This window comes from Myotis brandtii, unplaced genomic scaffold (genome assembly GCF_000412655.1).
Source record: "Myotis brandtii unplaced genomic scaffold, ASM41265v1 scaffold6, whole genome shotgun sequence".
In the NCBI taxonomy this organism is placed as follows: Eukaryota; Metazoa; Chordata; class Mammalia; order Chiroptera; family Vespertilionidae; genus Myotis; species Myotis brandtii.
The window spans coordinates 1,207,702-1,219,237 of record NW_005370271.1 but is presented as its reverse complement, the minus strand read 5'-3'; positions in this window follow the sequence as shown (position 1 = coordinate 1,219,237).

Genomic DNA, 11,536 nt, shown 5'->3' with positions numbered 1-11,536 from the left:
TTTCTCTGAAATTTTTTGTTCAGAAACAGCAACAGAAAGACTGAGGTCCAGGGATCCCGTGGCAAGAGAATGAAAGGTGGGACCTTGGCTTCACAATAGAGTCCAGTCTGGAGCCAGGCGCCGGCCCTTCCTGGCTGGGATGGGTGGGAGAGCTGGTCACTTCTCTAGCCCGTTTCCTCGCCTGTGAAATGGGGACATTGCTTAACTCGCACAGCTGCTGAAAGAGCTGTGGCTGCAGTTTCTAGAATAGGGCCTGGCGCAAAGTATGTGCTTAATAGGCAACTAATAATATCCTGATATAGCCAAGGAGACCGAGGCTACAATTCTGTGCCTGCCCTTCCCTTTACCACAGAAAATGAAGACATCCTTTATAAGCAAGGTGACTTTTCTAGGACATGCACCTTTCAGGATGCATTTCTTAGGGAACTTTGCCCCAAAGGACTTGGAGAATATTAGGATGGTCTCTTATTTTTTAAAATATGTTTTTATTGATTTCAGAAAGGAAGGGAGAGGGAGAGAGAGAGAGAGAGAAACATCAATGATAAGAGAATCATTGATTGGTTGCCTCCTGCATGCCCCCTACTAGGGATCGAGCCCACAACCTGGGCATGTGCCCTGACCGAGAATCGAACCATGACCTCCTGGTTCATAGATTGATGCTCAACCACTGAGCCACACCGGCTGGGCCGGGATGGTCTCTTTGAAAGGATCTGGTTGCTGGCCATGCATCCAGGTGGCCTGGGACTGAGGTGAAAGCGTCATCCTTCCCTCCTCCTCCTCCTCCTCCATCCCAGGGGCAGTTCCCGGGGCCCCCTCAGCCTGGGGGTGGCGGGTGGGTGGTTACTGCATGAGTCTGTGCTGTTGCTCATTAATGGCAGGCACTCCCTGGCACACGATGGTCTAGTGGTGGGAGAAGAATGGCACCCCAGGGCATGGCAGGCCACTGCAGGGACCACTCCTCCCACGCCCAGCCACGGGGCTCACAGTGCTCTGGGCACATCAGGGGGGTCAATTACTACTGAGGCTAATGGGAGGGAGGGCAGGAGAAAATGAAGAGGGAGAGGCGATGAGGAGGCAGGCACGCCATGGCCGACCCTCCCCGGGCCCAAGGGGAAGGCCCCAGGCACCGAGGGAGGAAACCATGCAGGGAAGACCTCTCTCCGAACAGAAGCCACTGACCCATAGAAGACACAACACAAGGAATGAAGCCACGGTCCCACATAAGAAAAGGCACTTCAGGAACAAGAGCCATTCCTCCATTTGTCAAACGTTAGGGGGCACCTAGTATGTGCCAGGCACCATGCCGGGCACTGGAAACACAGCAGCCACCTAGGCAGATGAGGGGCCCACTCGGTGGTGCTGACATTCCAGACTCCCTTAGGCCTGGGTGACGACGGGGCCCAGAGGCCCCAGACTCAACCAGGGACCGGACAGAAGGTGATGCCCACAGAGCCAGGTCCTGAGGGAAGAGAGGGGATATTCCAGACTGAGGGAACACTAGGGGCAGACTGGGGGGGGGGCCCAGACTTTGCAGGGAGAGTAAGTACTACAGTTGGTGTGGCAGAGTGTGTCTGAGGTTGGGCAGCCCCTGCTTCACCAGAGCCAGGTCCTGAGGGAAGAGAGGGGATATTCCAGGCTGAGGGAACACTAGGGGCAGAGCGGGGGGAGCCAGACTTTGCAGAGTAAGTACTACGGTTGGCGTGGCAGAGTGTCTGAGGTTGGGCAGCCCCTGCTTCCTAGGGGCGAGGGGTGAGGTTGCCATCGACATCACAGGGACCAGACACGAAGGCCCTAAATGCCAGCCCGAGAGGCTCAGATTGCACAGCGTGGGGGACAGGGAGCCAGAAGGGCTTCCAGCCAGGCAGCCAGCATTGCCCGCCATGGAGGGGCCCCCGGCAGCGAGGACCGGGACACAGAGCCAGGCTTCGGCCAGCTCTGAACCACAAGGGTAAGCAAGGGCCCATGGGAGAGCTAGTTCATTCGGACAGAAATCAACGAGTGGGGAAATGCCACCGGTGAAAACCACCAGGAGAGGCAGCCCAAGGTCTCCACGCACGCATGCTACGGCCCCGTCCGTCCGTCCGAGCTACCAGCTCCTGGCCGCCGCCTCCTCCGCGTCCCACAGGCCGGATTCTCTCCAAGGTCCCAGAAGGGCTTCCAGCCAGGCAGCCAGCATTGCCCGCCAGGGAGGGGCCCCCGGCAGCGAGGACCGGGACGCAGAGCCAGGCTGCGGCCAGCTCTGAACCACAAGGGTAAGCAAGGGCCCACGGGAGAGCTAGTTCATTCGGACAGAAATCAACGACTGGGGAAATGCCACCGGTGAAAACCACCAGGAGAGGCAGCCCAAGGTCCTCGCGCACGCATGCTACGGCCCCGTCCGTCCGAGCCACCAGCTCCTGGCCGCCGCCTCCTCCCGCGTCCCACAGGCCGGATTCTCTCCAAGGTCCTCGGAGCCGGCAAACTCTCCAGGAAACATTAAATACGACCACAGATGAAAGCCCTTCGGAGCCCCAGAGACCACAAGCCACCCTTATTTGATTATTTTGAGCTCCCCTGACATCACTGTTGCTTTTCCAACCTTATCTCTTAATCGGAGAGTTTCCATTCCAAAGGACTTGGGAATTCTAAGCAGATGTTCCTTCAGAGCGGCCTCATGATGGAAGTGAATGCTGGGCTGGGCGAAACTCTGCTTTGTTACTATAAGGGGAAGAGTCCTGCAAATCCAACTATATGTTAGGGTGCACTGCAGCCAAGTCACCAGCGAAGTTTACATATTTGTTTAATCTTGATGATATGAGCCAACTTCCTTCAGGGAATGAGGGATAAACACTCTTTTTTCCCCCTCTCTGAGGCCAGAGCCCTGATGTGCGTTAAAGAAAACAGAGGGAAAACGTTTCTAAGAAGATGTGTTATTTACACAAGTTGAAAATGCTGAACATAAAAGAGCAGGCAACCTCCAAATTGTACACCCACACCTGCTTTTAGCTCGGCCCAGGGAGAGTGGCATCCGAGTTGGGAGATGTCCGCGGAAAACCCGGACTTCAGCCTTTAAATCACTGCAGGAGACGCTGCAGCCACACTATGGAAAGCTCGGAAAGGACAAAAACTGCCTCGGCCTCCCCACATGCACAGCCTACCCCGCATTGCATTTTCACGTCCCCGAGAGAGCACAGAGAGAGCCCAGCGGGAGTCCTGGCACATAGTAGATGCTCACTAAATGTTTTTATTTTCTAAATCTCAGCTTGAGAGGCAGTTAGAAAGAACACAGGCTTGGAGACAGACAGACCCGGTTTAATTCCGGTTTTGTCATATCTTAGCTGTGTCATCTTGAGGTACATGCTTAATGTCTCTGGGTCCCCCCCAACCAGACCTAGAAAACCGGTAAGAGTCATCGGCACGCTGCAAGATTGCTGAGAAAAAAGGAGGCCAACTCATCAGATACTCAGTATGTGGCACATAGTAGGTGTTCACTAAACACTCGGTCTCTTTTTAAAACCACCTTATTAGAGAAAAGGTTTTTTTCCCCAGGTCAGAGATACCTACTGTGGGCCTGGGGAATACGTCCTGAACGGTTTCTCCCAGGGAGGGCCAGCGACCTTGGCCAGGAAAGGCCCCTTGCAAACCCTGGGGTTGCTTTCCCTTGATGTCCAAGGACACAGGCCTATTTTTAAGCCATCCCAGCAGCGTCCCAAATGTGCACTGGGCCACCTCCTGAACGGATCCCGCTCCTCACCCCAGCCCAGCCCAGCCTGGCCCGGCCTTCCTTTGCTCCAAAAAGAGCCGGGAAATGGCGTTTACCGCCAGAGCGGGGCAGGCAGGAAGCCACAGCTCCTGCTCCTCTGGCCGCCGAGACGACAGCTTCCAGAGCGTTGGCATTCGAGCAGATGGCATTCGACTGAAATTTTCAGCAGATTCTGCTCCACAGGGGGCGAGAGCTGCCGGGGAGCCCAGTCTATTCTGCACCCTCCCCGCACCCAGCCGTGGACAGAGCCCTGATCACCCAGGCGCGGGCCTCGCGTGCTGGGTGCAGTCTTCAGGACAACCCTTCAGGGTGGGTTTACCCCCTTCATTTTCCAGATGAAGAAACTAAGGCTCTGAGAGCAGCAACATTGGGCAGGTGCGCCCTCCTCCCAGGCAGCCCCGTGGGGCCCCGTCACAGGCCTTGAAAGCTGTGCAGGCCACTTTCCCCGAAACGTACCCACAATCCACGCGCCATTCGACATGGGCTTCCGGGACCTGCCTGACATCCCGCCTCAGCCTGTGGAGCGCAGGAGAGAAGTCTGTGATCCAAGCGACATGCGCCCAAGTCCGCAGTAGGGGCGAGGGGTGAGGTTGCCATCGACATCACAGGGACCAGACACGAAGGCCCTAAATGCCAGCCCGAGAGGCTCAGATTGCACAGCGTGGGGGACAGGGAGCCAGAAGGGCTTCCAGCCAGGCAGCCAGCATTGCCCGCCAGGGAGGGGCCCCCGGCAGCGAGGACCGGGACGCAGAGCCAGGCTGCGGCCAGCTCTGAACCACAAGGGTAAGCAAGGGCCCACGGGAGAGCTAGTTCATTCGGACAGAAATCAACGACTGGGGAAATGCCACCGGTGAAAACCACCAGGAGAGGCAGCCCAAGGTCCTCGCGCACGCATGCTACGGCCCCGTCCGTCCGTCCGAGCTACCAGCTCCTGGCCGCCGCCTCCTCCGCGTCCCACAGGCCGGATTCTCTCCAAGGTCCTCGGAGCCGGCAAACTCTCCAGGAAACATTAAATACGACCACAGATGAAAGCCCTTCGGAGCCCCAGAGACCACAAGCCACCCTTATTTGATTATTTTGAGCTCCCCTGACATCACTGTTGCTTTTCCAACCTTATCTCTTAATCGGAGAGTTTCCATACCAAAGGACTTGGGAATTCTAAGCAGATGTTCCTTCAGAGCGGCCTCATGATGGAAGTGAATGCTGGGCTGGGCGAAACTCTGCTTTGTTACTATAAGGGGAAGAGTCCTGCAAATCCAACTATATGTTAGGGTGCACTGCAGCCAAGTCACCAGCGAAGTTTACATATTTGTTTAATCTTGATGATATGAGCCAACTTCCTTCAGGGAATGAGGGATAAACACTCTTTTTTCCCCCTCTCTGAGGCCAGAGCCCTGATGTGCGTTAAAGAAAACAGAGGGAAAACGTTTCTAAGAAGATGTGTTATTTACACAAGTTGAAAATGCTGAACATAAAAGAGCAGGCAACCTCCAAATTGTACACCCACACCTGCTTTTAGCTCGGCCCAGGGAGAGTGGCATCCGAGTTGGGAGATGTCCGCGGAAAACCCGGACTTCAGCCTTTAAATCACTGCAGGAGACGCTGCAGCCACACTATGGAAAGCTCAGAAAGGACAAAAACTGCCTCGGTCTCCCCACATGCACAGCCTACCCCGCATTGCATTTTCACGTCCCCGAGAGAGCACAGAGAGAGCCCAGCGGGAGTCCTGGCACATAGTAGATGCTCACTAAATGTTTTTATTTTCTAAATCTCAGCTTGAGAGGCAGTTAGAAAGAACACAGGCTTGGAGACAGACAGACCCGGTTTAATTCCGGTTTTGTCATATCTTAGCTGTGTCATCTTGAGGTACATGCTTAATGTCTCTGGGTCCCCCCCAACCAGACCTAGAAAACCGGTAAGAGTCATCGGCACGCTGCAAGATTGCTGAGAAAAAAGGAGGCCAACTCATCAGATACTCAGTATGTGGCACATAGTAGGTGTTCACTAAACACTCGGTCTCTTTTTAAAACCACCTTATTAGAGAAAAGGTTTTTTTCCCCAGGTCAGAGATACCTACTGTGGGCCTGGGGAATACGTCCTGAACGGTTTCTCCCAGGGAGGGCCAGCGACCTTGGCCAGGAAAGGCCCCTTGCAAACCCTGGGGTTGCTTTCCCTTGATGTCCAAGGACACAGGCCTATTTTTAAGCCATCCCAGCAGCGTCCCAAATGTGCACTGGGCCACCTCCTGAACGGATCCCGCTCCTCACCCCAGCCCAGCCCAGCCTGGCCCGGCCTTCCTTTGCTCCAAAAAGAGCCGGGAAATGGCGTTTACCGCCAGAGCGGGGCAGGCAGGAAGCCACAGCTCCTGCTCCTCTGGCCGCCGAGACGACAGCTTCCAGAGCGTTGGCATTCGAGCAGATGGCATTCGACTGAAATTTTCAGCAGATTCTGCTCCACAGGGGGCGAGAGCTGCCAGGGAGCCCAGTCTATTTTGCACCCTCCCCGCACCCAGCCGTGGACAGAGCCCTGATCACGCAGGCACGGGCTGCGTGTGCTGGGTGCAGTCTTCAGGACAACCCTTCAGGGTGGGTTTACCCCCTTCATTTTCCAGATGAAGAAACTAAGGCTCTGAGAGCAGCAACATTGGGCAGGTGCGCCCTCCTCCCAGGCAGCCCCGTGGGGCCCCGTCACAGGCCTTGAAAGCTGTGCAGGCCTCTTTTCCCGAAACGTACCCACAATCCACGCGCCATTTGACATGGGCTTCCGGGACCTGCCCGACATCCCGCCTCAGCCTGTGGAGCGCAGGAGAGAAGTCTGTGATCCAAGCGACATGCGCCCAAGTCCGCAGTGCAAACCAACAGCGCGGGCGGCAGGAAGCCACATGGTGCGTGCGCGCGCGCGTGTGTGTGCATATGTGTGTGTGTGTGCGTGTGCATGTGTGTGCGTGTGCGTGCATGTGCATGTGTGTGTGTGGTGGCATGTGCATTGGAGAGAAAAGGCAAGGCTGGTCCTGGGCAGGGCCCCCCACCGCCCGAAGCGGGGCAAGGATGTGGGTCCCCGTTGGCCCCGAGCGCGCCTCTCCCACTGGCGGGCTTGAACGTGGGCTAGAACCAGAATAGCCCACGCGCCTCACCCTGCCAAGTGGGGCAGCGGCATGTGCCCAGGGGCCGCCGCCAGCTTAATGGGACTTTGTTCTCTGCCTCAGAGGCCCGGTCAGCCAGCACCCCGAGTGGAAAGGGGCCAGCCCGCGCTGGAAACTGCCACCCGCTCCCCTCCCCTCCCTTTTGCAAACAAAACCCTCAGTGCGGTCACCTCAGTGCAGCCAGTGACACTCCTGTCGGCGGCGGGGAGGCCGGGCGGGAGGCCAGAGGTCACGGGACGCTGCTGCTGGGAGAAGCCGGCTCCTTCCAGGCCAGGCCGGCAGCCTTTCCGCTCAAGTGGGCTGGATGCACGAGTTCCCAGGGCATGAGGTCATCCAACACCCCCTCAAAGAGTTCTCAGTGGCCCCGGGATTCCCAAGCCTGTCGGACCCCCTGCTGGGCCCCTCCTGATAACCCGGGGGCTGGGAACATGCCCTCATTCTTTCCCGAGTACATCACTTCCTCCTTCAGCTGACATTTAGGAAACATCCACTCCGTACTAGGGCCTGTGCTAGCTGCAGGGACACAGGTCCCGCCGAGCCACACACAGTCCCCACCCCCCACAGCCGGGGACAGTACAGACACAGGCCGCACAGGGTGGTCAGCACGAAGGACAGGGGCCCAGGGGACACTTCTCAGGGAAGCTACTCTGCGGAGAGAAGTGACTGGGACGATGACAAAAGATGGGGAAGCGTGTTTCGGGCGGAGGGAACAGCACAAAGGCCAGGACGTGAGGACAAGCTGAGGGCATTTGGGGAACTGCAAGGACTTCAGGGCAGAAGGGAAAGGGGAGAGTGGACAGGGAGTCAGGGGTCGCGTCACAAAAGATCTTAGAGGCAAGGCAAAAGAGGCGAGGGGCCTCAAGAAGGCCCTGAGGGCCACTGACGTGTTTGGAGCAGGAGAGGAACCCCGAGAACCCACCTGTCTGAAGAATGAGATTAAGCCCCGCATCTTCCCATAGAAACCGTTCCTTCCTTCTCCCCTATCAAAACGACCCAGCGCAGTGGGAGACACACACTCCAGGTTTAAAGGGCTGGCCCCACCCTGCCCCTCAGCACCGGCTTCTCCTCTGGGCAGCCCGGGGCAGCTGCCTGCGGAGTCTGCCAGCTTTCTCCTTCTCTTTGCCTCGAGGGGAGCCACTCCCCGACCTGGGTGGTGCCCAGAAGCCTGGCTGCTCACTAACCTCGCCCCCCCGGGAGCACCTGCAGGCCCTGTCCAGACTCTGGAACAATAGAGCCACACCCCTGCTTTCCAGGGTCAGAGGCAGCTGGCGCAGAGAAAGCTCCCTGGCACACCCCTGCTCTCACTCCGGGAGCCCAGGAAATGTTCCGCAGGCCCCACCGCTGGGCAGTGTTTGCCGGCCCCGGGGGCGGGAGCCCACCTCTGTGGCCCTGGCAGTGTGTGCCAGGGGCTCGCCCGCAGCCATTCACTGTCGCCACCCCTGCCCCGACGCTTCCAGATGAGGAGCCCAAGGCCCCGAGAGGCGGGTGTCCTGCCAGGGGCCGCCCAGCCCGCGGAGCCAGTGCCTGTGTCAATCTAGTTCAGTCGGATCCCGAAGGCTGCATCCTTCCTCTTTCATGCCTCCCTGCCCCCCACAAGGTCCCTCACTCACCCCCCGACCCACAGAGAAAAGAGCAAGACTATGTACAAGTAGCCTAAGCCACCTTCTGGCGAAGGGGGTGAGCCGGGCCCTGCCTTGGTCTCAGGGAGGGGCAGGGGTGGGGGTGGAGATCATCAATCAGCTTGTTCTGAGCTGCTCAAAGGCCTTGGTTTGGTGGAACTTGGGATGAACAATAAGCCAGGCATCTAAAAAAGGAGAGCGGTGACTGATTCGGAGGGGCAGGGGAATGGAGCCCCGGGCCGACATCCCTGAGGTCTGAAACAGGAATCGTGGCGGGGCACGGTCTGAGAGGCAGACCTCCCAGGGGGCAATGGGGAGACTGAAACTGGCCCTCCATCCACAGGCTGCCTGGGACCCTCCTGAAGACCCCCTGCTGGTGAGGCAGGGAGGCTCAGAGAGGTTGGGAGAGTGCCCAGGGTCACACAGCCAAGAAGCGGTGGCGTTGGCATTTGAACCCATACCAGCCTGGCTCCCAGGGCGAGGAAGAAGGGTCTGTGGTGCTCTGGGCAGAGTGTAGAGGTCGTCCCTGCACGGAAGATTGGCGCACAGGGCCTGGCACACAGTCAGTCCTCAACGAATGTCCGTTCCTTCCCTGCCACGGTTGGCTCTAAGGCCCCCCGAGGAGTGACTCTGAAGGGTGCCTCTTCCACCCGCTTCCTTCTCTGAAGACCCAGCTTTCTCTTTGCTCTCCCCCTCCTCCGTCGCGCTGGCCTTCCTCCAGATGCCCGAGGGCTCCTGGGAGCCTGTGGGTGTGGGCTGACCAGGCGTGCAGGAAGTCTGCGCGGGCTTCGGCCCCTTCCCTGAGAAGTCAAGGATATGTGTTGGAAATGCAAACTCTGAAGCCCCGATAAGAATCTCCATCCACACATCCTAAGCGCTGACGATCTGAGAGTAGTGGCTCACTGGCATGTCTCTATGGCCCTGTGGACCCATTGCACAGACGAGGACATTAAGCCCAGACGGGGAGAGTCTGGTCCAAGATCATGTGCAGGTCAACAGCTGGGTCAGGATTCAACTCAGACCTGAATCCAATGCCCATGTGAGCTGTTGACCATCACAGGCACCCCTCGGACTTCCTGCGGGGTCAGGTCCAGATCACCGCAAGAGAGCAGAGCGCAATAAACCGAGGTGCGCCTGAACGCAGAACTGCTTCCCTAGGCAACCAGAGGGCACTTTAGACGTCTCTCCCAGGCCCTGGAGAGGTGCCACAGACACAGCAAGAAGACGTGGTCTGATCGGTCCCCTCCCCCCATCAATTCCAGGAGCACCGCTGTCTTGCCTTCAGTGGCCACTTCCGGACTGTGTTGGGCTCGGACTTCTCACAGAGTCTCCTACCTATTCCTCACCACAGCCCGGTGAGGGAGGGGCTATCATTACGCCCATCCTCACGACGAGGAGATGGAGGCTCAGAGAGGGGGAGTGACTTGCCCAGGGTCACACAGCTTCGCTAGAGACCCGAGGTTTGAAGTTGAGACTAAGAGAGGGGGAGTGACTTGCCCAGGGTCACACAGCTTCTCTAGAGAGAGACCCGAGGTTTGAAGTTGAGACTGCCTCCAAAACCAGTGCTCTTTTTCTAACCACGTCTCTTGGCGTTCCAGCCACAGAGCACATCTGTAATCGTGTGAGCCTGCACAGAGCCCTCAGCCGCCGAATGGGAGGTGGGGTGTGGCGATTCCGAGCGCCCACTGGTCCTGGGGAACGAAGCCCTGGTGACCTGCGTGCAGGGATGAAGGTCTGCGCCACCTTCAGAGGCAGGGAAAGGCCACCGTCCCACCTCCTGCCCTTGAATCTCCGGAACCTCGAAGGCACGGAAGCTCTCCACTGGTTAGTGGAAAGTTACCCAGTCGACCAGGCGTTGGAGACACGGGGTATGCGTGTGCCCACCCATCTCATAAATCCATCATCCTTGGGGGGAAAAGAAAGAAAACATGTGCCCGAGGGATATAATTATGTTATAAACAATGTGTAATGTTGAGGATGTAAACAAAACACGCTTGTTAATAGCGATGGGCGTTCTGCCAGTTCCGAGTGCCAGCCACCCCCACCCCACCATTTCCCCCCAATGGCTTACTCATTAAAGAACTTTCCCCGGTCGCCCAGAGGTGAGGCTGAGCTGCCCGAGTCTGGTTAGAAGGATGAAGAGAGAAGGGGTGAGGGCGAGCCGGGAGTGACGTCCAAGAATGGCTGTCCTAACCCCACTCAGAAATACCTGTCGCCACGTCTGCAAAAATGCCGAGGATGGGGGGTTGGGGGGAGGGAACAGACCTGGGCAGGGCACGTGACTTCATCTTTCTGTGCCTCCGTTTCTCGATCTATAAAACGGGGCTACAATCTCCCAACATGCAGAACTGGCGGGAGGATTGTAGAAGTGAGAGATGGCGAAGGGCCCTGCCGGCGTTCAGCAGGTGAGCACCGGACAGCACTCCCCATCAGACCTCAGGGTCAAAGGCACCTTAACGGACCATCATCCCAGACCCATCTGGTGCTCGAGTTGCCTCTGCAATGTCCATGTCCAGCCCCAGCTAAACACCGATGTCCCTCCAGCAACGGGCGGTTCCTCCCTGCCTGTTTCACTCCCAGACAGCTTCACAGTTAGAAAGCTCTTCCTTTAAGCTGAAATGTGCCTCCGTGTGAGGCCCACACACGGGTGCAATGTCCATGTCCAGCCCCAGCTAAACACCGATGCCCCTCCAGCAACGGGCGCTTCCTCCCCGGCCCTCTTCACTCCCAGGCAGCTTCACAGTTAGAAAGCTCTTCCCTTGACTAAGCTGAAATGTGCCTCCATGTGAGGCCCGCACACGGGTCACGTCTGCATTTGGTCCCCATCCTGCCTGCCTGCTGGCCTCACGGTCTGCAGACAGCTCTCAGGCCGCAGGTCCGCAGGCCGTGCTGCTGGGGATCCGTGGCTCCCTGTGGGGTGACATGGCCCTCGCTTTGCTGTCCAGAGAGACTTCAGGACATCAGCTGTCCCCTGATCTGCTCTGAAAGGCAGTTGGAGGCCTTTCAAAGGCCTTGGGGGATATCAGCTGGGGT